Here is a 26,375-nt window from a genome sequence, read left to right on the forward strand (position 1 = left end):
CCCAGTTTCAAACTCTGACGTCAGAATATCACGTTAAAGAACCTAGTGACGTCAATTTGCTGGCTTGCTGGCTTCCCTCCCCGAGACGAGGGCGCGAGGATTTCAGAGGCCGTGCCGAATGGCCGTGGTACCAGAACTGCAAGGAAATCTGCAAAACTAGGCGTTCTGGCGTTTCTCGCCGAATGTCTATTGCTCGCTGGTTCGCTCGGTCGCTCGTTGGTTCGATCGAACAATGTCTGTATGCAGTCAGCCACTGTTAGTGCATTATTTAGTTATATATATGCTGGAGGAATGGCTAATGGGTTGCGACATGCCCACGGCAAGGACATTGTTTCTTGGCTGCCTTTTGGTGCGTGAACTGCCTCGTTCAATATTTGGTCAATGTAGGAAGAGTTGAAGTCTGTGCGACTTTAGTGTTCTTATACAATGGGAAATTGTTTTCATGTCTCAGAAGCACTAAATTTCGTTCTACGTTACTGCTGCTCATATAAATTTTAGTTTGTTGGGGTATAAACGCTCGTGCTGCTCTGGCTTTCTCTAGTAACAGTTGGGTTTTTGCGTTTGGTTCATCCTTTTAAGCTGTACGTTATTCCGCAGATAACCCATGTAATATTTGTTCTAGATCACCTCGATGAGGTATTTGTCTTTTCTAGCCCTCCGTCACTTCCACGTTCGGTTGGGTAAAAATAGAGTTGGCTAAAACCTGCACAAATTTAAGGGGAACCGCAAAATAGATTCCTTGCTTGCTATGGTCAGGTGTAGAGGTGGTGCAACAAGGTTGCCCGGCAAAAGCGTTTTTGTAGCGTCAGCTAAACTGGCCGAAGATGAGCAGTTTTGCGTAGCTCCTGAAGAACCGTGCTGCGCATGCGCGAGGAGCAGTGACGTCACATGGCGCACAGAATGTTGCTCGATACCCGGTGTCTCACCTACCCCACGCGCACAGCGTCTTTGCCGACCTCCGTTCCGCACGTGGCTACCCGGTCCACTTGATGATCATGCGAGGGTTAGTCGGGTGTGGAACCGATGATGGCTCGTGGTTCGCAGCAACACCGGCGTGCGCCTATCGAACCAGCTGAGCTCAGGGGCGAGTGTTGACGCTGCGCCGGAGCTGCTTGATTTATATACATGAGTCACATATTTCGTATACCGTGTGTGTGTCATTGAAGCAGCAGTAATCATGATAATCAACTTAATTCCAGGTAACAAGGAAACCTAGAAATAACTAGCTGAACCTTAGCTCATGCTACGGTTATCCTGGCATAGCCGACCTAAGCCACTGTTATTTTTTTTACTAAGTAGTGTAGTTTGCAGTAAAGCTAAGCTGTTCAAGCGAGCTGCATGTCGAAAACAGCATACGGCAGACTAAACGGAAGCTGCTTATTAGCTCGAGAGTATATCACGTCCAAAACGCCCTTAGACTCCAACGCTTGCCAGAGAATTACCACCTTTTACGTTTTTAGTAGGTTTGTTTTGTTAGTTGACAAATGGCATTTGGCTTGTTCAGAAATACATACTTGTGGCTCCCATTTATTTCTCATGTATTCCAGTATATCTTTTTGTTGTGTTAATCTACACCTCTCGCGATGCGCCGTAATTCTTACCTGGAGCGGAAAACTTCAAGTCAGTGCGTATTGATACAACACGGCTGGTAGAGTCCTGCTGTTGAGAAGAATGCGTAAAAACACGAGTGAAGCATCGAAAAAAGCTGACAACCACTTAGTGCTGCCGGTACACTCAGCAAATTGTGTCACATTTAATATTACAAGACAATTGCGCAACTGCAGTAGTTCCGAATAGAGAGAATGAATAAACCTGTGCTTGAACAGCCTATGTAGGGCTGAAGTTAGCTTATATCAAAGGATAATAATATGAGCGTGAAATGGCCTCTACACGTCTGCGCTCTGTGTAACCTATTGAGGCCCTTCTGAGCCAACTAAGCTATGTTTATCTCCGAAACAAGAAAGGTCGCTGTGCAGTCGCCACAGAAAGGGAGGTCACCTTGTACAGTAATCTCTAGGCTTTAGTGATGCTCTGTTTGCACGCCTGCAGACCGTGATCTGAGGAAAGTTACCGGACGCAGTAAAATCGCTTCACCCTCACGTGGTTGTCTTGCAATGGCTTTGTCAAGTTTTCTTCACAGCTGGCGTGTAATCAAAACGAAGTGATCATGCTACTCTGCCCGCTTTTTTTTCCTTCAGTGATTAGTGACTGCAAAATTTTGTGAAAGTACATTATGGCTTGGGTATGCACGTAAAATTCGTAGCATACGACCGAATGCTTTGCGCAGCCTGCATGGTTCTCGTATATTATTGTGACATGCTGGCCAACCAACCAAGGCAAAAATTCTGAAAGGGCACATTCATATGAAAGAGCTGTAGCAACGGCAACTTGAGCCCATAAGCTATGTGTTATTTAGCCTTATAAAAGTGCTGCTCAAACAATGGGCATCTGTTTGCTTAGATTTATTTGAAATAAAGTATTACACCACCCCCTAGAATGCAGCCTTACAGTGTGCTTCCAGACACTTCATGCATCGCCATTCTTTACTGGCACGTACAAAGTAGTCGCCGGGAAATTTACGGCAACGTACAAAAGTATTTAAACTGTCAGTCTGATCTAACTGGACTGGACAGAGTTTGGGCACCCATACTTATCTGACGGCCTCATGAGGCATCAGCTCCTTTTCTCACTATCCATCTCGGCGCCCCATCCCAAGGTACCCAAAGACGATACTGGATCCGGTTCGGGTAGTCGGGATGAGAAGACTACCCGCAAGATCCAGACCGAGCCATTTCCTTACCTCACTTTTCTGAACCACAGATGTCAAAAACAATACCCTGCAGGATTCCTTTCAATCAGGCACCCATGTCCATGTCATTACCGGGTGTTCTCACAGCCCAGCTGTCGCACCTCCTTCCTCTCCTCCTTCCATCCACGAGCTGCGGGTGAACCTTATGACCAGCTCTAACCTGAACGTCAGCAGCTACTGGTCTGCAGGACACAGACTGCCCAGTGATCACGTGAGCTCCTGCACTGGGGAACCAGATTCCACTGCTTTGCTACATCAAGTTGTTAATTCCTATTTCTGCTGTCAGGTTGAAGTGGCGATTTTAGGTTCCCCAAAAGGAAAGTTTACGGTGTATTAGCGACTCCCTAAACTTCGACGAAAAGAATTTTCGACACTCGCCTTTTTGTTCGTTCCCTGTGCTGCAATGTAACGGTTGGAAAGGGTTCATGCGTTCAACTGATCTTCAGTGGCAACCATGGGTTGTGGCGTCTGCGCTTGGTGTTTATGTTTGTCATAGAGAAAGTATCATTTCAAGGCGTACAATATAGAATGACATATGGTTTGATTGATTGTAGTGTTTAACGCGCCGACGCAACGTAGGCGATGACGCGCTGCATCGTGGACGGCTCCGCTTTCATTCTGACCACCTAGGGATCTTTAACGTGCGCCGAAATCGCTTCCACACGGGCGGATTTGCTTTTCGACTTCATCCGAAAAGCGGTCGCCACGGCCGGGAAGCGAACCCGCGACCTCGTGCTCAGCAGCACAACGCCTTATCCACTGAGCCACCGCGGCGAGTACATTGGCATATCGAGGCACACTGGAGTGATGTCCCTTTTCATAGAAATAGCAAGCTTACCTGAAAATAAAAGCTTTAGACATGTACAACACACACATTCCTACTACTAACCCTGCATATACTCCTATATTAGTATAATAACACGTAATTACTTGCGAGACAAAAGCAGACACAATAGCAAGACGAGGGGAGACGCTAATGTTACTGTGATTTGCTGCCTTAACTGCAATTTCAGCTTTGACTCTGCTTTACAATTTTCACGCAAACCTTCTCCGAAGTGTAACCGTATTTACCCCTCGATTACATTGGAATTAAACTTTATTAAGTTGTGCAGGGTTTCACACATGAAGGGCAGACAGAATGAGTTCAGACAAACATATAGTTGAACCGACGTACAGTTCTACCAAACTATAGATCAGAATGTTTTGTTTACATCATAACGTTGCATTTCATGTGCTTGCCAGTGCTCCCTTTCCATATTCTTAATGGACTCTGGAGGATTCCTCTCGAATATTAGTGAGTTCAAGTGTTAATACTTATTACGGAAGAACGGCGCAAGGCAGACCTGGGCCATGGCTGCCCTTAGCAAGGATGACAGATTCACTAAAACCGGAAATCTACATGATGATGACTGGCGCATAGCCAGCGGAGATTTAACATTCTCCCGCACACGCAATGTTCGTGTCCGCCCCTGTACAAACGCTGTACTGCACATGGAACTTGCTGGCTAGTCCCTTGCTTCTACAGGTGGCACCGTTACTGCATCTCAACCAAATTACGTCGTGGTTCTTTCTGACATTTCTTTTCCAACGATGCGCGAACTGAGTCATGCCGTCAATTTAAAAGCCTGAGTGCATCCTCGGGCTTCTTGCAGAGACACGAGCTGTTTCTCCACTCCTGGCAAGTTTCCGACTTCTGCACGCTGAGTCACCTATCTAGACTTGACAGTGTTCATTGGGTCTCCTTTCGTATGTCTCTTTTTGCTTCTTAACTTCCAACAGACTCCAAAGAAAGTAGCGACGGTCGGAGTGCGACGAAACGGGGTCTGTCCTATTCCGGGTGTCTAGAACCTGCAGGGAACGTGTGCTTGTTTTTGGTGCGCAGGCTGATACGATTATGAGGGCGCCCAAAGGCCGCCGAATTTTTCATCTGCTCAAAACACCTAATAATATCGCTCCCTCTGCCCTCGAGACATTTTCTGCGAAGATTTACAAAAAGTAAACAATCCTAAATGGCTTGGTTTCATTTCGCGACTTCAATCTGTGTAAAGCTGTCATAGAATACGTACAACTTTCAGCAGAGCCTGGCGTCGCTAAGCCAAAACGGACGGCGCCATAACTATGCGACCAGCTTGCTGAAACGTTTCGAAACCAGTAGGTCATGTGTAGAAATTGTAGTGAGAGGGGTGTCGGAAAATTATCAAATTTTCGCTGTTGCGGTAGCCTCTGAGCGGCGAGTATAGCGGTGTTCCCCAATAACTCTTGCGCCTGCCTCGGATTCGCTTTTGGATGGTTTGTGATTCGCCAAATTTATTTTCGTGTTTGGTGTCAGGTCGCAATACGGATTTTCGATTTCTTCACATGGAGCCGAAGTGCTGAGCGAGGGTTATTGCGCTTCTAGACCTTCAGGGGGATGGAACGGCTCAGAGACCTTGCCCGTTGCTGCAACGTTTTTTTGGTTGTCGAGCTCTTAGAAGTCCTGGTAAGGATGTGCCCTTCATGAAGTCGGGAACGAAGATGTGCTCAAACACAAACGGAGGAGGCTCTATCCTTTCTTTCCCGTAGTTACCCTCATGTTTTTTGTCTTTGATTTGCACGGAAGCAGCCTAGATGTCCTCGTATGTGGCTGGCGTAGCCTGTCGTTCTTCACAACAGACTCTCGTCGGGACGCTGGACGCTATCTCGGTTCTGGGTCCAATCACATTTTTCTTGGGTTTAGTCCAATCTTCAGCCTTTTGGTATAAAGAATGCTGCGCTAAAATGAGGGCTTGATCCTGCACAAAGCCTTGCGGGACGTATCCAGACAAATTGTTCTTGATCGTCTTATCTTGTTGAGTACAAGGTAGGCAGACCTTCTCGGCGTCGCGCGTAGCGTTGGACGGAGCGGTTCCTTGCAGCGCCGTCGTAGAGCAGTAGTTCTCGAGAGGAGCTTCTGGCCTCAGGTTAGCCCGAGTCGCCCTTGCGGATGTCATGGTTGGCGCAAAGCGGTCGCATCTGTCTTTGTTTCGTTGGCTCCCCGTCAGGTACGTGAATTTCAAGACATCGGTCGGCTGCGCCGGTAAGTAGAGCTCCAAACGGATCGCAGTGTTCACGCTGATGACATCGTGACGGTTTGGGTGACTGTTGGCCGTCATCTCCACAGGGACATCAATCCACGTGGACCCACGGGGCTCACCATCAAAAGCAGAAACTTGTAGCTTCGGCAAGACAAATGCGTAGGTCGCTGTGCGTAAGCTGAGTTTAAAAAGGGTCATCTGGATTGCCCAATGTGACGTCAGTTTTATGTCCCAGGCCGATGGCCTTCGGAGACTTCAAGGCAGAGGGCAGGCGGTTTATGGCATGACATATTTTTTTTTGGTACATCGAGGCTTCGAAGTAGTAACATTCAACTTCATCACTCTCGAGAAGATCGGTGAATTTCTGATCTACCTCATGAAGGGCGGTGTACGTGCTCTCCAGCTGGTGAATGTCCTCTAGCAGGTCATGCGGAGACGCTGAGGCGGCATCCAAAAGATTCTGCGCTGCCTTGAGAAGTCTCGACACTGCGCCATGAAGGATACGTTGCTGTAGACGAAGCCTATCTATCACACGCATTCCATCGGTCATCGCTAGTTGGTAAGGGCTAGCCATGCTGACCACCTGCGAGAGCGGGGCGAAACAGCGTAAACAACAGCCAAACCAGGGGCGCTCTGCGAAGCTCAAGACGTAGGTGGCGTCGGTGGTCTCCTCGCCGCACGTGTTCATTCTCCCGGGTTTCGGCACCAAAAAATATTACGGAAGAACGACGCAAGGCAGACCTGGGCCATGGTTGCCCTTAGCGTGGATGACAGATTTACTGACACGGGAAATCTCCATGATGATCACTGGCGCATACCCAGAGAAATAGTGTCCGCTGTAGAGTAGATTTAGTAGCACCTTCCCCTTTTCCATGCCACAGCTGCTCGCTTTAGGTGGTCTGTAAGTTGACCCTCCCATCGGGAATTTAGAGAGGTGATCAGAAAACAGGTGGGGCTAATGAGGGATACAGCTTGCGGCGAACGAAGTGAACAAGCTGAGATGTTGGATTAGCTGGTGGTGTCGTTAAAGTGTGCGAGAAAATTTTCTATACATGACCGGTGTACCTACGCGCTTGATGGGATGCGGTCCCTGGAAGTGAAACAAAAGCTTTTTTGTGATGCAGGCGGGCCAAGAAAGGGTCCACAGCAGAACTAAGGAATGAAGTAAAAATTGTGAACACCAAGTTGCTAGTTCTGGTGGTTATTTTGAGATGTCTGAGACTCGAATTTCTTGTCGTCGGCAAAATGGCGGGCGACATCAGCGTAAGCGATTGCGCTTCGGGCGTACTATGTACCCAGTGCAGCCTAAGCGGGAAGTGGAGGGTAAAGGGTCTAGTGGGTTTGCGATCAAAGAGAGCAAAGAAAGTGGAATTACCAGCGGTGTCATAGCGGAAGAGGTTATACGCGAACCCAATAACAAAAAAACGAAGGTTGTACGATCTACCGCACAGTGCTGGTGTCAATTGTTGATGTCATGTTCCTCATGCAAAGCGTTACGCGTTCACTCCCTCTCACCATCCATTTCGCACGTACATGCAATAGCACCTAAAGGCGTTGACCTTTGAAGCTTGTGGACACATTTTCTTCTCAGGCCATCAGTTTGTCAGACGTAGATTGTGAAATCGGTCACCTCGCGGTTTCAACCAGAAGTGACCAATATATTCAGTCCGGGCTGAAAATGTGCCCTTTGCACCCGCTCGATATTAAGAAAAATGACAGAACCTCACAATAATGCGTAAGACTTGTAGGAAGCGAAGCTGTACGCAAAAGTTGCGTTTTTGCTCTTTTTCACCTCACGGCGTTGTGTAAGCCTTGGCGCTCTACGATGGACCACAGCTGGATGTTCCTCTTCCTCTATTGCACGTGGTTCTGCGCCGCACGTGACCTCGTGGCCTTCCTTCGTGGCGCACGCTTATCGCTGCGGCGGTGGCCTCCTGGTCTTTCTTCGCCACGTCCCGCGCACGGGTACCGCCCACGTTTACTTTCCCTCTTCGCCTATCGCTTATCGGCCCACTGCTCCTTTCCCGGCGCTTGCGGAAGGTGGTGTGATTTGACCTCTAGCACTCAAGGGCAAAACTGGTTACCTCACGAAGACTGCCCGAGCTAGCGTAGTGTAATTAGGCCTGCGGTGGATGGCTTGGAGCAGGCGGCCGTGTTGCATATAGACCTTGCGAACGCTTTCGCCCCTTCTTGCATAGTTTAAATCTTTACCAATCTTGCTCATTGTGACGTTGAAAACATACTTCTAATGGTGTTAAGCTACGATTTTACTATCCGGCAGAATTTACCCATGAATCCCTGCCCATTTCTGGCCCTTACACACAGATTATTTGCGTTTACTTCTGAAACGGTCATCTTTGGGGAGTCCAGTTTTTGAGTGGACATAAGGCCTGGCATGGGCTGATGACACTGCATTTGTCTGTACGGATACGTGAACGGTTGATTAGGCATTAAGTTTTCGTCCTCCTTCATAAAAATCGGGAGCTAGACTTAAAAAGCTGTCCAGGATGTGGTTTACACCGTGGGGTGGAGTGCCAATTTACCCTGGAACATTCCCCTAGAATTTGTCTTCAGAAAAGTTCTTGAGTGTGTCACCAGACCTTTAGTGCATTCAAAAACACTGCACTTGAGCTTTTTTGAGCCTGCAGGCAAAGCCCAGGTTCAAATGCAGCTTTATTGTCTCATATATTGGTGCCCAACATTTTGTCGCAGCATAAACAGGGTGCGCTATCAAGGCCATTTGCGTGCTCCAATGAGCAAATGTTTCATCCAGTAATCACGACCAACACTCGGCGTTCAACCTGCAAGCTTTGCCCAAAAGAATTTTTCTTCCCCGTTCGTCCAAGTAGCCGCATATTTATTCTGCTCCTACGTTCATCACGTAGTTTCCTTTTTCTTTTCCGTCGCCGAAAGGATTCCTTTTTACGGTCCTTTATGCAGCTTTTGGAAACCTAGTGGCGTGTAATGTTTAGTTTAAACAGGAAAGTTCTCTGCACGGCGACCAAGATCGATAGTAAAGAAGGCGATTACAAATGTGTAAATTGTTGTTAGTGTGCTTCCCCTTAAAATATTTATCAACTGCCACAAGGCAAACGATTTATCATTACACCAGTCAACCGAGCATGAATGTTTTGATACTAACGTTTACGAATAATTCAAATTTTAACAAATTAGCCTCCGTAGTTCAAACGCCACAACCTCAGGTAGTGCGAACCTTGAAAAAAAAAGCCATCTAACGAGTGCACAACCTTATTTTCCCGCTTCATCACTGGAACTGCGAACAAATGACTTGATAAGGGAAGAGAACATCCACAACGCAGTTTTCAACTGTGCGCAGTTGAAACTGTGCGCCGTTTTTGCGCAGTTCCTGTCATGAACAATTTTCAACGAGCCCGGCTTTCGACTGTGCTTGAGTTCATTTATAGTTTATCGGGCCCTTTCTTTGTTTGTGAGTACTTGGAATTCACTAATCCAGCGGTTCCCGTCTTGCTAATTGCTGCTTGTGAGTGCCGTTCTAGACTGTTAGGCTGGCACATCAGACAAAGAATGACTCCTGTTGAAGTACAGGTGGTGACTGGTTGGCTGCCTCCTTCAGAATGACACGGAAGATGAATAACAAATACGCTTCGGTCGGATGCTGGAACCAAAAAGTACACTTCAAGGACTGTCTACGTGTGGCTTGTGCGCGGAACAGCAGTGAACACAAGTCCTACAAATTGTTCCGTGAGTGGAGTGCACATGCTGATTATCACGGAAGCACTGTGGAACTATGTTCGTCCATTCTTACCTCGGGAAGAGAAGAAACTGGCCGCGGAAGGAAAGCTTCTAATTCTAGATGGCACTCCTGTCCGGGAACGACAGCAAAATGTACCAAAAATTGGAACCCAAACACTGTGTGATGCCTTCCCTGAGCGCTGTGGGGCAGCTTGCCCTGCCCAGAGATATCGGAAGGGGTGTACCAGAGAAAGAAAAGGAGAGATGTGTAGTTTAATTTGTGGATGCTGCATGTAATTTTAAAAAAAAACAGCCAATCGGACAAAGAAGGTCATTTCATCGTGCTTCCTGATGATATGTTCCAAGCGAAAGCTTTGCCAGCACTAGACAGATGCTTCAAAGAAGTTATGGTGACTCCTGAAAAAAAAAGCGAGCGTAAGAGCTCCTGAAACAATGCAATTTGCAGAAGTTTGTTTGTGAAGTTAAGAAGGCTAAGGAAGCGGTGCTCGGTGTGTTCTTCCCCGCGAAAACACACAAGCAAGGCATTCCCTTTCGAGCAATAGTGTCAGAGCGGCAACGTGGAAGCTTGTGTTAGCAGGGTTTTTGCAGCGCATGTTGAATTCTTTCAGTGTAGACGACCCCTTTTTTTTTTGGTAACCAACTCGGAGGGAGTGGTTTTTTAGTCGTCATCCCTGAACACCAAAAACTGTTGGGTATAAGGATAGATGTAGAGGAACTCTACTATTCAATGCCCCAAGACGAGTTGATGATCTGTGTACAAAAGTGCATCACAACAGAGAATGACGAAGTGGCCTTCTGTAACACATCCCGTGTTTCAACAGAGAGCTTTCTAGAACTGCTAATCAAGCAGCACTGGGGTCAGCTTTTATGGAAAGGCGTACTTGCAAAAAAGTGGGGTTTGCATTGGCTCGAGAGTAGCACCTGCAATGAGCGCTATTTTTCTTGGTTCTCTGGATAAGGAACAGGTCGGGGTAATCCCTGATTTATTGATCAAAAGTTTGAGATCCGCAGACGTTTATTTTTGTGTTTACAACTGGTCCCGACCTAACAATGTTCAAAGAAAACGCATTGGATGCTTTCCTAATCAAGGGAAGGGGTTAAAAATCACCTGCGAGGCTCTCAGTGGGTACAGCTTTCAATACCTGGGCATAAAACTCGCTTTTGGAAAGGATCATGTCCGTTGGCTGTTTTCGCCCCGTTCAGAGAAGCCACTTCTTAGCTCTTATTCAGATCCCTCCAAACTAGTTAAGCAGGATATTGAAGTAGCCTGTTTGAAGTCGGTTGTGGTGAAATCTTGTCACACGGTGTGGGACAGTCCTTCAATCAGCAAATAGCACGGCTCCGGAAGGCAGGCTTCCCTGACGCGGTGTTGCTCGTGGCGAGGAAGAAAGTAAAAATGCCCATCACGTCAGAGGGCGGCGGATCGAATGAAAAAAGACGCGAACCTAATGAGCGAGGCGCATTATCTGTAATTGTGTACGTGCACGGGTTATCACATAGACTCCTGAGCGCAGCGAGAGTTGGTAGTGAGTGGCAGCGAGAGTTGGTGTGAAGGTGGTGTTCCGGTGAGGAATAAGCTCAGTTGTGTGTTCTCTCTGGTTCAGAAGAAGTTCGAACAGCCCCAGGGTACGCCAGAATTTACAGTACGTCATTCACGCCGTTTTGTTGAATCCAAGAAAAGCGTCGTATACGGCATCCCAATGACGTGCGGTCATGTGTATGTAGGGCAAACTAGACGATGTGTTAGCTTTGGATTAAGAGAGCACTCGTCGAGCCTCTAAGGGCGGCCCTTCACTCACTTAGCATTCCATTGCACAGAACCTGGCTGCGCACCCTGCTTTATTAACACAGATATTTTATATTCCCACAAGAAACAGGTGCAAAGAGAGTTGGTAGAAGCCCTCCACGTTGCTTCTCACAAAGATGACTGTGTGCGTAACCCATCGCTGGTCTTGCTAGATAAAGAGATTAACCTGCTAGCGCCGCACATTAACGTGTATTCTGAGCCCCGTGCGCATGTGCCCACAAAAGTCGTGTGACATAGCCTATATATGTGTGTTTTTTTCTGATAATAAATTTAGTTAAAAACTGCGTTGTGTGCGTTCTCTTCCCCAGTGTCCGTTTTTTTGTGCGCCGTTCCAGTCATAAACTATTTTGTATTAGCCCGGCTTTCCACTCTGCTTACGTTCTCCCGTTTCTAAAATAAGGAACGAGAAATAGTAAAATATGCCAAACAGGTGCTGAGGGGTTGGAACGTTTTTTGTCGCGTTTGATTTTTTGTGCGGGAACGCAAAGTTTCAAGCAGAGAAAATGTACGCAAGGGTAATCACACCGTCAGTCGCCCGTCCGGGCTCTACTTTCTTTGTATTGCCCACCGCGGTGGCTCAGTGGCTAAGGCATTGCGCTGCTGAACACGAGGTCGCGTATTTGATTCCCGGGCGCGCAGCCGCTTTTCTGATGGAGGCGAAAAGCAACAAAGCCCCTGTGTACAAGATTTCGCCGCACGTTAAAGATATCCTGGTGGAAAAAATTAAACCGGATCTCTCCACTACGGCGCGCCTCATCGTCTGCGTTGCGTCGGCGCGTTAAACCCCACAAACATTCAATTAATCTACTTTCTTTGTATTTCAATTTCATCTGATGAGCTAGAAATAATTTGGCGGCGTTCAGTGGTGGACGTTGTGCACATCGGTTTTTTATTTGAACCTACCTTAAGCAGCCCGAAGAAGAGCAGATTACTCTATGCTTACTACTGCGTTTTCTTAAGCATTTGTGCTAGCACGTTTCAATGTGACGGTAATCAAGAAAGATTCCAGCGAAAGCGAACTTTTACACGATAAGGCGTCATTAGAAGACGGGGTTTGCCCAATGCATTTCACCTGACCAGTCATCCTCAACCTTAAGGGTCATTAGAGCCCCTTTTGTTCCCTTCATTCATATCGACCTGCTGCTATTATCGGTCGTTCTTGAAAATGCTTTTTTATTGTTTTATGCTTTGCAAATGAACTGCATGCCTAAATGAAGGTGAGGGGATTTCCTGCAGACAAGTATGTTGTTGAGGATGTTGGTACTGATCATTTAAACAAACTGCAGTGAGAAGGCTGACGAATACTTCGAAGGGGCACGGTACAAGTTCATGTCCCTCGTGCATGCTAGGCCACGTTCAGACAACGTGCGGTGCGTACACATCGTTCGTACGGATCGTAAGCGTGACAAGCCCAGGTGCATCTGTTACGGCGCAGCCAATGGGCAGAGCAGTTTCGGTTTTAGTTTCCGGTCACGGGCTTTCCGGCTTCCCCAGATGATTTTTCATGCGGTGACCACCATCTCAGCATCCGCAGATGCTACGTTGTAGATCAACGCAGTATCGCCAGCCCTCAGCTTCATAAAAAAGATTACGGAAATCGTTGTCGACTGCTCTATCTAGGAAGATTTGACGAACCCACATTCTTCTACTACGACTGCGTCTGCGCCGGTTTAGGAAATAGACTCTTATAAGCTCATCTCGGGCTTCAAGGACATCGATCTGCGGTAACAGCCGCTTACTAATCGGCGCTATGTTGATTGACCTGTTCTAAAATAGGTATCTTGCCGAAGGACACAATGTAAACATAGTTTTGCTGCTATCTTCGTATACGGAAGTTATAGCAGTTGCGCAGATTTCGATAAATACGCCCTTTACGGGAGATGTGACTGTAGCCTGAACGCGGCCTATGTCTTGGGGCCCTATTCTCGACTGCACAATTTCCCAGGCAATTCGCCATTTTTAGATGCGAAGCATCTCATGGTAGGGTCTATGTCCATCCCTTGTTGTTGTTGCGCCATCCACACCTTCACTGCGCATGCTCGGCTAGCTGAACGCACGGTGGTGTCTTAACCTTTAATGGCTCCTGGAGCGACAGTGTTGCCGATGTCTTCCTGGGCCGGCACCAGACGAGCACGCTTTCCCTTTAAGGGTTCCTGGAGCGACAGTGTTGCCGGTGTCTTCCCTGGCCGGTACTAGACGAGCACACTTCACGCGTCTTCGACGTTTCATTGTCGTCGGCAGCGGCGTGCGTCGGCGAGTCTCGGCGGGCCGTGATTACAAGCAGCCCACAAGCATCCGGGAAACGTGCGGCGACCTCATCTTCAGCAACTTCAGCGTTCATCCACTACAATAGCCCTCGACTTTACATTTCATATAACATCAGGCGGTTATAATCAAAGCGGAACGCCAACCACAGCTCGACGTCACCTACGTTGAACATGATGATGATAATGCCTAAATAAAGACAAACTCATACAACGTACACCGTCTCTCTCTCTCTCTCTCTCTTTAATGCCTCTCCACTCTAACACCCTCAACCCTCTCCTATAAAATTACACCATGTTCCTGTAGGAGAACCCTGAGTAGTAAGCGAAACAGCCATGTGGTCAACGCAATATCCCATTTCGTAGTTCCGGTAAGTGAAAAGTGAGGTATTTACAATGGAAACCAAACTGTAAATACAACGGTAGCTACGTACCTAAACCTAACGGAAACGACGAACTGAAGTGTAATGGACGCTTTAATCGACCCCATGGCTGCTTCGCATACTACTTAGGGTTCCCCTACGGGAAGATGCTGTAATTTGTTTGCGCAAGCACAACGTAAGCAATCAGTGACGTGATGCACGCATAGCTCTGACGACATGTAGCGTAATTTGGCGCGTCACTCATAAGGCTCACAACTAAGGTATCAAATATCGCCTATAAAAGATATAAAAACCCTTCGCTATAAACAATTTGACGGTAGCTGAGGTTGGCAAGGGAAACAAATTCCTGCAGGTCGAAATTGACGTCAACACCGCTAGTCGATCGAATAACGTTGATCCAAAAGCGAGCGAAAGCAGGATGTTGAGCTAAAGAGCATCACACAATCTTTTTTACTGTATCTATTTGATTCTTTCAATCACTTTTGGTTACATAATTGAGCTCTCTGCTTCTATTCAAGCTTTGTTGCGTAATGACCTTCCCGGCCGCCACCGCCGCCACGGTATCGTCTGCTGCTATGCTACAAGTTTATGGCCTGATCACATGAATAGACGCCCGCGACCATCGCTTGTATGACACATAAGAGCAGCGAAGCGCTACGCCGGATAAGCGCGGAGCATACCGATGTCCCGATTCAGCCATTCGTCAAGCTCAATTTCAAGCAGAGCTGTAATGAACAAAAGTCACTTTTCTTTGTTATTTCTCAATTGAGTTCGATCATGTGATCCAGTGGCTTACTAGGGCGAGTGTGTACAAATGCCATGAATTAGGTTCTATTTGTCATGGAGAGGCTTGTACTGCACTCTTAGGTTGCGGTATCGCCAAGCAAATAATTTTTATTTTATTGCCAGATATAAAAGCAATTTACTGCCCGTTATTTGTATGCTCCGGGATCACTGACTTGGGAACATTCGAAACTTTTATTTCTTTCGGCAGAAAACATGCTTTCAGTGGCTTAGGCGTAGCGCTGCTCAGCACGAAATCGCGGGTTTGACTCCCGGCCGCGGCGGCCGCTTTTGTGATGGAGGCGAAAAGCAAAAAACGGCCGTGTTTACGAGATTTTCGCGCACGTTAAAGATCCCCAGGTGGCCAAATTATTCCGGAGACCTCCACTACGGCGCGCCTCATCTCCTGCGTTTCGTCGGCTCGTAAAACCGTACACTCAAAATCAGAAAACATGTTTTAAACCGCGCGTCATGCGAAACAGCGCCTGCTACAAATTCCCGGACATTTCGCGGCGGCGAAGGTCGGTGAAATGTTTTACCCTATTAAGCAGCAAAAGCAGTTTCAAGCAGTTTCACCATTTTCAAGCTGTTGCGTTATATTACATCACGTTTCCGCAGGCTGAAGTTGACAATGTGTGACGTGATAGTTCCCGCCAACTGTTCAAATTACTTCACGCCTTCTCAGCCAATCACAGAGAGAGCGTGTATTACAAGCAGTTTTGTTTTTGAATAGCAAAGACAGGCTTACGTTATCATGTCCGCTGCGTTTAATAAAGTTTCTCATTGGCGGCCAAGAATTAGGCGCTTTTAGTAAAGAGAAATAAGGCATACTCTAGGCTGGTGCCGTAAACTTCATGAAACCTCAAAATCACGAAGCACACAAAACTGCTTTGTCAACCAAAAGCACGTGGCCTAAACTGAAAGCCAGTCAGAAAAGATTTCCGGCAAATTCCACAGTTCCCTGGTAATTTGTGCAGTCGAAAATAAGGCGCTTAGTTTGCTTTTGCGCTCTACTCTGTTCGAAATGGGAGGAGAGTTTGTCAAACATACCCCTTTCCGCTTGGTTCGCATACTTGTAATTGCAGCATCAATTTTGTTTTTGCACTTCAAAAGTAAATAGCCCGTAATGCTAACATGTTCAGTCAAAAAAAAATTTATCCTTCTCGTGTATTCTTAATCACAGGTGTTCTAATTACGCTGTACGTGTTCTTTAATCCTTTTTGTGTTATTTGACACTAACTACACCCGTGACGTTGTAGCGAAATGGTGCGCGCGGAAATATCGCAATAAACGTTTTGTCTACCGCGTCTGTTCTTGCCACAGCTTCTTTTGCAAGTTCTTCTCCTTCCAAGAAGCGTGTATTGGAACCTTGATTTCGTTTTTTGGCTAACTCCGCGCTCAGCATCTACGGGAGCCCTGTTTACTTCCTCGCGGAATGTTCTCATTGCGTTTTTTATCGTCCTATTCTCGCATTTATTTCTACTTACCGTGGATTGGTGTTCCTATTTGTTGATATGAGTACTAAGCAACGCAAATTTGCATTATGAGTTTTTTTTACGTACAAACGCTTTGTTCTTTTCCTCCCACAGGTCAGGGCAGTCCTTCTTGACATGGGGCATAATACAGAAATACATGTGATTAAGCTGGATGACTAATGTTTTAACATTACTTTTAGTAAAGAAGCCCAGCCATGAAAGCCTTAACCCAGGCCATACTCTTATTTTTTTCTAACTCTTGTCCCTGTTTCTGAAACCGTGGTCGCTTCGGTGCGGACCCCTCTTTTCTGCTCATAATTTTTTAGCAGCATTTATCGAATGCAACTCCTATGCTGGCAAAACCTGTGCATGTCTGAGAGGTCCAGGATATCCAATTGCACTTTCACCACCACCACGTTTAATTCTATTTCCGTCGGTTGCCATGGTTGCACGATTACTGTAAAAATTTGAATTCCTTTTTATTTGGGCGCATTGATATGTGTAATAAATACATAATTGCACATTCGGTTTTGTCTTCCTCGGGAATATATTTTTGGCTTCTTTAACCAATTTCTTCACGTGAAACTGTATGTTTGTTTTGTGGGTCTGTTCATGTATTCGTTTTATAGCTTCCAATGGAGATAAAAACTTGATGTCGACAATTTGTTCCTTGCTATAGTTTTTTTCGATGACAAGTAAAAAAATAGGACTGTTTCCTCAGGTGTTTTGTTTTATTTTATTATGAGTGAGATTGACGCTATTTGCGAGTACAAGGACGTCCTCATTGCGTATAAATAGAATTTTGTTGCTTATTTATTATCACCGTAGTAGCTGGTCGTGACCGTGTTTACAAAAAGGCTACAGTTCGCCAGATAGGGCGAACATTTCACTTGTTTTCATCTGTTGCTTTATGCCTCTCGTATTTAGTTTTATGTACAGCAGTTCGTTTGTGAGTTCCCTTTTGTGGGCAGTGGTGTTGGTTGCCTGTTGTGTTTAGTTGTTTTTTGGATTTGGTTGCTATCTTGTTTCCGTGAACATGCAGTAAGGGCAGTGACTCGACTTAGATATGTAAACGTAAACATGCTCGCTCGAATGGTTGTCGAAGAGTATAATCACTACAAACTATGATCCAGGTGTGAAGACAGAAAATATGTCGTAGTTTCAGTTTACTGTGCGCGCTCTAATGTGTTTGAAATATTGTCGCGGAAAGCACTGTAATTTTGTGTACGGCATTTTAGATACTTATCGGTCGCTCTTTATATCAGCAAGGTCGACAGTTCCCAAGTTGAAGGATCCATCCCTCTGTTGACATAGATTTCTTTTGCCCAAATAGAACAATAAAAGGGTTTGCACCTCCCGCTACAGAGGTTGTAGCCGCGTGCACTTACACCGAAAACAAATGCTCAGATAAATGGAACAAGCGCTCTTTAGTAAAATTATTGGACAGATGGAGTTATTCTCCAGAAACAACTGACGATGACAAGCAGTCTCAGCGCTTGTTACGGAAGTACTTCAGCAGAACTGCTAGATACTTTTCTTGAAAGAAAGCTAGCGTTCCCGTATTGCACACATACTTAATAACTTAATTAGCATTAGTTGAATGCATAAACGCAAACATCGAGATAGGACACTTCGCACCGACTGCACCTCATAAGGCCACATCATCCAATAATCTTGAGTGGGAACAACAATTTAGGCTTTAGAACGTCGAGAGGAGAGTGGCGGAATGTTACGAATAAGCACTAGCAGCGAGAAATTTGCCTCTACGACTGCAACGCGGTTACAAGATTTAATTATGAACTGTGGTAAATCTCCTGTGAAATTGCGTTATTCATCATTATTATTATCATAAAGATTTGTTTGTATAAAATTTCGAGGCCATGGCAGATGTGCATAAGGCACAAAAATTTCCATTTACAAGCTTACTTTCAGCAAATTTGAAACGTTTTTTGCGAAAATGCCGCAAAAACGCGTTTATCAGAAACGCGTACTGTCACAAAATAATTTGCTCGCAGCTCAACGTCAAACATTCCGGTGATTTAGCTGTGGCGCAGAAACATTTCAAGTGGCCTAGAAAATTTTGAAAAAAAAACTGTACTTATGATTGCTAGCAAAAATGAATCCCGTCGGAGGACATCGCATACTGCGCGAGTCACAATAACCGCAATACAAGCCTTAAAATATCGATCAATGAGCACTCTATCAATGAAGTTCGCGTGATGCCGACGTGCTCCGCCCCAAACGAAAAAGAAGCACCGCGAATGTTCCGTGAAAGAGGCAGTATAGACTGCCCTGAGCAATCTTCGGTTCTGACCAAGGAACGTTTCAAATTTTGTATCAGTTCGAATTCAAAGTTGCTTCCTATGGAAAAAATCTAGTTAAAAATGGCAGTTCTATTGTGTTATGAACAATCTCTGTCTTTGCATAAGGCTAGGCTGCACCAAGCTGCCATCGACTTTGTATCCTGTGTAGTGCTTCAATCACGTGGCTTCTAAGAAAAAGAAGAAATTTATTTGCGGAAAACATATTTACATAACAAAATATACAGAAAGAGGTCCCAGAGCACGAGGCTGGAGGGGGACCTCCTATTACAGATAGAAAATAAAAAATTCAATTCTGCAGTGAAAAAAATGCTTTTTTGCGTTAGTGCGAAATACAACTCAAAGAGATTTTTATGTATGTTATAAGTTCACCGTGCGAAATTTAACAAAGATCGTTGAAAACAATTTCGCAAAAATAGTAAGGCAATAAACAGGCCAGGAGTGCAATGACAAATACAGCGTAAAAACATGGGGTCGAACCAGTTAAGCAAATTATTAATTCAGGCTGAGTATATACGCACGGAGGTTGTTCTTAAAGCTTGGTAAAGATAGCGATTGTTTTATTTGTGTCGTGAGAGAATTCTAGTTATTTACAGCCACAAAATTAGTATTTAGCTTGCCATAATTTGTGCGTATTTTAGGTAGAAGTAGGTTGCCAGTCGAAGCGAACCTGGTGGAATTCAAATTTTTTAGTGAATCGCGGTTGAATATGCTGAATGAACACAGTGCATAGATTCTAACAGGTAAACAAGGAGACTGAATTTCACCAGATTTGAGACGGTGAGTATACGATATACTGTATGTAACAATGAAGCTTTAGTCCGGTATGGACTGAGACTGATGATCCGAATAGCTTCGTTCTGCAGGTGTTGTAAAGGAATTAAGTGGGTCGGGTATGTATTGCCCCAAGATGCCGCGCAGTACGAGGAATGACTGTGAACAAAAGCAAAGTAAAGTGATGTTATTGTGGGAGTTTTAAAGAATGGGCGGGCCTTTAGGAGGATGCGAATGCCGAAGGCAGCTTTCCGTTTCACATTGGCAATATGGTCAGAGTACTTCAAATTTTGTCGGGAACAACACCCAGAAATGAACAATGGTTAGCCATAGGTAAATATAATTTCGACAATATACCTGGATTGCAGGTGAGTGGCTTTTGGTGCGAATAAAAAACCATAAAAGTTGTCTTAGTTGAAATAATGTGTAGACAGTTATTACGACACCAAAGCAAAATATTGTTGAAATCATTGCTGAGGTTAGACGTAACGGAGGCAACTGATGTACTAGATAATAAGGTCGTGTCATCTGCATAAAGAAATGGTTTACAGCTAGTAAGGCAGGCTGGAAGATCTATGATGCAGATTAAAAATAAGATTTGCCCGAGGATTGATCGTTGTGGGACGCCTTTTTTGTGGTTTTGAAACTTGATGTTACGTTAGATATAAATACGGCCTGCTTCCTATTCGACAAATAACTACTAATAAAAGTTACACCCGGACCAACTATGGCTTCGAGTTTAGCTAACAAGATAATCTGATTAATGGAATCAAATGTTTTGCTGAGGTCTACAAATAACGCGCCAGCATAGCATCCCGAGTCTATTGCAGTTTTAATTTTATCTGTGAAAGAAAACACGGCGCAGTCAGTCGATAAACCAGCCCGAAAGCCATATTGATGAGGTGAGAGGATGTTAAATTTGGATAGATATTCCATCAAGCAATTTACAAAACACTTTTCAACAACTTTGCTGAAGAATGACAACATGGAGATGGGACGGTAATTGGCAGCACATGCTCTGTTTCCTTTTTTAAAGACTGGAATTACTTTCGCTTTTTTAAGCTGTTGGGGAAATATTCCAGCTGAAAACATCAAGTTAATTACATGGCTCAAGAGGGCTCCTATGGCATACGGTATTAATTTAGTAGTACTTTGATAAATATGGTCAAGGCCTGCACTAGTTACATTGATGTCTTTTATTATGACAGTGATTTCTTCCGGCGTAGTCGGAAAAAGGAAAAATGGAATGGGGAAGTCGTTGTAATGGTTGAGGTTCAGTTCGTGGCGTATGGAGGCGGCTCCCACAGAATTGTTCATTAAATATAATTGCAATGTCCACTGGGTCATTGTATTCGATATCGGAGAATAATAATTTCGATACATCAGAGTGCTTCGCGTTATTGTTAAGGAAATTGTCAAGTACTTTCCATTTATGTTTTACGTCGTTGCCTGCCTGATCAATCTTATTTTCGTAAATTCTTCATTTGGCTGTCTTCAAAGTGGCGAGTTCGCAGATTTTTAACTCGACCGGTCGTTATACTTACCTATGCGCATACATGATGCCTGCGTCTGCTACCTGAACATCAACTACCATTGTATTTTGGGACAATTTGGTATAGAGTGTCACATTAAAACTGCAATAGTTAAACTCCGAATGTAATAGCAGAAGCTGTAAATAGCATAAATCATTAAGACGTACTGATAAGGAGGAGAAAGTAGCATGGAAGGCTGACCTTAAAGTACATACAATTGTGCATCTTGCAGACCATTACAGACCATTACAGCCACTCGAACTGAGTGGCTGACAGCCTCCAGAGACCCAAAAAAAGCATGCGTTAAAATATTGCAGTCGGTGACAAATTGCTTCCACATCCCACAACAATGATGTGCTGTCGGCTTTTGCGTTGAGTGGAGCGGCACGCCGTTACTCTGGCCCGGAAGTCACCAGCATGGCGGCAGACAAAAAATAAAAAAAAATGCCTGACATGTCTCTTCATTCTCCGACACCGCGAAAGATATCCTTGACATTTAAAAGCTACCACCACTGAAAAGCTCTATCCACTCACGCGAAGACTCGGCGCGTGAACAAAATGGTTCATCAATTTTGTGTCTGAAGTAGCTACAATTTTTTATCTCTACGAACTCGCCGAAAGTGCTGGTCAGGAAACAGAAATTGTTAGTTGAATAATGATATTTAGCGTTTTTTCGAATTTCACATAAACTTAGATGCCCCCAAAATAGCACGTTATACAAAACTAACTCCAGGAAACAAGGGCGAATTCATTAACTTGAGCTACAATGCTGGATGCGCTTTGTGTAATCTCAATAGACGTAAGGTTAATACCCAACCACTTTACAAACTAAATGTAATTAATCAAAATGCCCTGCTCAAATACCTGCATCTTTAAATATTGTTGAGTATTTAACACTTCCAGGCGCTGCGCTGCAGAGCACGAGGACGCGGTGCGATTCCCTGCAACGGCGGCCGCTTTTAGAATTGAGGCGAAAAGCAAAGACACCCGTGTACACGAGATTTTGGCGCGCGTTAATGGTCCCCAGGTGGTCAAAATCAATCCGGAGCCCTCCAATACGGCGGGCCTCATCGCCCGCCTTGGGTCGGCGCGTTCAACTCTACAATTAATAAATCATGACTTCCCCGCCTACTATAATTTCACCGACACACAGAGTGACGCAATTTTAGTTTAGCAGTGCATCATTCCCCTTTTCATAAATTCGAGGATGCCTCAACTCGAACGCTGTAATAACTGCAATCACATAACAGTCACATCATCACATCATCAAATGTGATGTGCAATCACATCACGTTTGAAATGGCCGTAAAGCAATGCACAATGTGATTGTAAAAACTTCAACAGCGCTTTATGTCTTTTGCGCATGCTTTCAGTGCCAATGAATGTAAATGCAATACATTTATTTCACACCCTAAAAAGTACTCCTTTGTAGCTCACAAAGCATTTTAGCTGCTCAACATTGGGGCTACCTAGTGTATGTACACGAACAGCGGGCAACGCACTGACACGCCTGTGTTCTTTCGAAGACACAAACTGGAAAACATTGATGTTGTTTCGCATATTCGTATTCATTTTTGCGGTTAAAGGCGCTCACAAAAAAGCCCGAACGAAGGAAGACGGCACGGCAATTTCTTTTTTCTTCTCTGCTTCGTGAGCATATTGAGAACCCATATAAATACTTGCAAAATGTTTCAAATCAAAAGTAATGAAAGTAAGCGACGTAAAAAAAGACATGTTTACGTGACTGTCAATTATGGTTACATAGTGGTTAGGAAAGTTCTGAAATACGACTGTTTTCCTGGCCTAAACTGGTTTGAAACAAGTAGGGGTAGTCTCACGCTTCACTCAACGTTTACCCGACTTTGGCGGATGAGAATTTGGACTTTAGGGGGTGAATTGTAGACTTTTATTTAAATCAGTCTGCATTTAGAAAGCTTAGGTTTTAGGGGCGGAGCCCCGTAGGCGCTGGGCCTGTTGGCTTCTCTGTTTTTTCCCCTTCGTCGTGGTAATCAATATTCGTCACATGTAGTCGCGGTACTAAAATACCAATAAACTCGTTTACGCCTCGTGCTAGAACGTAACGTGTACTAAAGAGACCACCGGGACACACGGGACAGGAAAAGTGTAGTACGAATACCATTCCCCTTGGTCAATGTGGTGCGCCCTACCTAAACAGTCACTGGCGTTGTCGTGATGCCAAGGTGGTGAGTGGACATCTTGGTGCCCCTGAATTATTGCAGAGAGCTAAGTAGCATGTTTCTCAACGCTTCACTAACAACATTGCTTTAGTTGCCCCAAATATGTTAATTGCCAACAACCGTTAGACTACACACAAGTACTGGGAAATGGCTTCTTCCCTGATTTTGAACTTTTATGTCTCCCTCTGTTTTTTTACAGTGAAGCAAAATATGTTTGTAAAGCAATCAGTGGTGCTTCGGTCACAAATGCCCGTGTGTCTTTCATCCACATAGGAAACTGTTATGATCTGTTGTGGGGAATTTGCGAAGTGTTATTAAAACTGGCATTTTTACTTTTACGACCAGTATGCAGATAAAAAAGGCCTTGTGGTGTTTAGGGCCCGCAATAAACATGAATGAATGAATGAATGAATGAATGAATGAATGAATGAATGAATGAATGAATGAATGAGTGTATGAATGAATGAATGCAGTCAAGAGAAGATGCCTAAATTTGTGGGAATGCGTTTAACTTGTGTAAAGTACGTGCGTGTACGTTGTATGCAATTAATAATGAACCACAAGAAGAAATTGCCCTGACGATATTGTTAAATAAAGCAAATAAAAATTAAACCCTGCTCCGCGCGGTATGAAATCGGCTGAAACAGCGAACCTCTGGTTACTTTGCGTTGGTTCGAAGGGCAGGGACCATTCACACGAGAGCTGCAACGTCGTCGCCTCGCAAATGATAGGATTCGGGCTAGCGTATTGCCGAATAAACGTCACAGGAAGGAGGGTGCCCTAGGGCGAGTCCCAGGAACTCTTTTGTGTGATGTCACTGGGCCCTCTAACGAGGGGCCCAGGAGCCTGCTCCTACGTTTGCATTACGCACGACCTACACTAGACGAACGAACAGCCTCGACCTACAGCAGCTCCGTTTTTAACAGTGAATAAAAATTTCAGAATAATTAGTATTTCCCTTGCAAGCACGGTTCACTGCTGCTGCTAATGATAATAACTTTTTTTGCCCGAAACTGAGTAAAAAGTCTTCGTGGATTCCTCCCCCGCAGAAGGCAACCTGATACCTTTGGGCTCGACCGGCATCTTCGGCCAGTTGGACGACCTTGATCTGTATTAAGTGCAATGCACTTCTTAAGCGACCCTGAGCCTGCGTCCACCGGCTATGTCCGCATCACATACCCACGTGGGAGATTGGCCAGGAATCTCCTCGTCTTCCTTGGCAACGGGGAGAGATTGGCGCGCGCTGCCTGGCCGCTTACATGGCACATACCCACGTGGGGGATTGGCCAGGAATCGGGCGTGAGAAGGGCTAATGCACCCGCTTAAATGCATCTTTCTTTCTTTGTAGTTGTGTGTGTGTGTGTGTGATCTCTCTTTCGCGAACATTACCGAACCGCGCAAATTCAACTCGTGCATTCGCACTTTCACATTCTTCCCCTCGGGGAAATGCGGGGAATTTTTTCGTGGTTGGAGCTAAGCAAACAGGTCTCGCACTGCTCCGCACTGGTAATGCGTACGTTTGCTCATATTTGAAAGGAGCAGGTTCTTATAAACAATATTTACCACCTTGTTTCAAAACCATACTTTGAAACAAGAGTGTTTTTCCCAAGCATGGGGCCATGGCGCTCCATATAAGATTTCTCTCTCCAGCCGTGATGGTGCTCTATTTGCCTCTCCCCCGTTCTTTCTACGTTTTTTTTTTGTCCGCCGTGAAAAGGGTACTCCATTTGGTTGGTTGGTTGGTTGGTTGGTACCGAAAATCAATGGCACGTACCCTTACGAGGGGATTGGCCAAATGAGATTGGGTAAACTGGTTAAGAATTCAAACTAAGGGTAAAAAAGAGCTGTGTAAAATACGAGGGAAGGGATGTTGACACTTTTGTGAATCCAAGAAAAAAAAACTATACCATACTAAAGTAAAAACCGATACTACACGTACCAGAAAACAAAACTACTCTTTTTGGTGCGTGCATTACCTCTTCATCTCCTTCAACCAAACGATGAGATGCGAAACAAGCATCGCTCGCAAGAAAATATTGGATGACGTTTTAGCAGCGTTTTATGCGCGCGCGACCGATCCCTCTAGACGAGGGAGGGCTGTGAGGAACAAGGTTTATGAACGAAGCCAAGTTTTGTAGATAACTGCGCCCGACGGCGCGAAACATAGCACGGCACTGGAGCCCCCAGATACAGCGCTGGTTCGTGGGGTTCTCCGCCGTCCTGTTTTTTTCGCGCTGATGATCACTCAGATATAGATGAAGTTCAAACAAAGCTTGCAGTAAGTGAAGTTAATTGAAGATCGGGCCACACGAGGGGATGTTTGCATTAGAGTAAGTTGAGGCAGGTGCCGGTTACTGGGGTGGCTCTAAATCCCGCAAGATTATCGTCGCTAGCTAGAAGACCATCCCATTCCCCTCCCCGGCCCAAATGCCTTGTGAAACAGACACCCATTTTTTGTGATTAGGCTTCCCAATTGGAGGAATTTGTTACAGGATGCTTTGCCAGGACTGTATCGTACCCACTGCACAGTTAGCATACGTCGGTCCCAAAACGTATTCCTTTGCTCTGCCTAAATTGTTTCCAGAGGAGGTCAGTCCGTATCGCGTATTTGGTATGGAGCTCAGACTTCAAGGTTTAAGTTTACTGCGAGCTTTCTTCCGCCCGCTTTAATGCTCCACTGAGTTGAGACCGCGTATACTTTGCGTGAGATTTGTTTGAGGATGCTTTCCAGTTCATCGATTGTGTTTCTCTCACACTTATTACCCTTAAAGTCAAGTGGCGTTCCTTTGCTTTATATAAGCTCTGCCAACAAGGGACAACCGGTTCAGAGCTTTACTAAGGGCTGCCAGTTCGGCATTAGGTTGTTCAGTGTTGTTTGCTTTTGTGGCAGCAAGTGACGCCCGTCACCTTTCCTGCACGTCTTTGATTCTTTCCTTTGCTGCGCGCCTGATGGAGGTCGACTGAATGCAGCAGCTCTCACGCTAACTGAAAGTGTATTGGTGGTGGCTGCTTGCGTTCTCATTTTTCTGCTGCTTCATGCCTGTCATGTAGTAAACGCTTTCCTTTGCTCACGGCCAACTTTACTTCGGACCTGCCCAGCCAGCGGCGCTCTAAGGGAGCGCTCTCGCCGAGTCTCGTTTCGCGCCATGCCGCTAAGGGCGCTTTTACGCACTGTTGAGTTGTTGTTGGGTTGTTGTTTGAGCTGTCGAGGTGTGCGGACGTACAGAGCGCGGCGGAGGCA

General features: G+C 45.4%; 1 protein-coding gene across 1 annotated transcript in view; it reads right to left on the minus strand.

Annotated features, from left to right (window-relative positions):
* Window positions 1-26,375, minus strand: part of LOC144163749 (uncharacterized) — a 96,249-nt gene that overhangs the window by 23,077 nt on the left and 46,797 nt on the right. The gene's annotated exons all lie outside the window — the stretch shown is intronic.

The sequence above is a fragment of the Haemaphysalis longicornis genome, unplaced genomic scaffold (assembly GCF_048455015.1).
Source record: "Haemaphysalis longicornis isolate Haplotype H1 unplaced genomic scaffold, Haemaphysalis longicornis Haplotype H1 scaffold_13, whole genome shotgun sequence".
NCBI lineage: Eukaryota > Metazoa > Arthropoda > Arachnida > Ixodida > Ixodidae > Haemaphysalis > Haemaphysalis longicornis.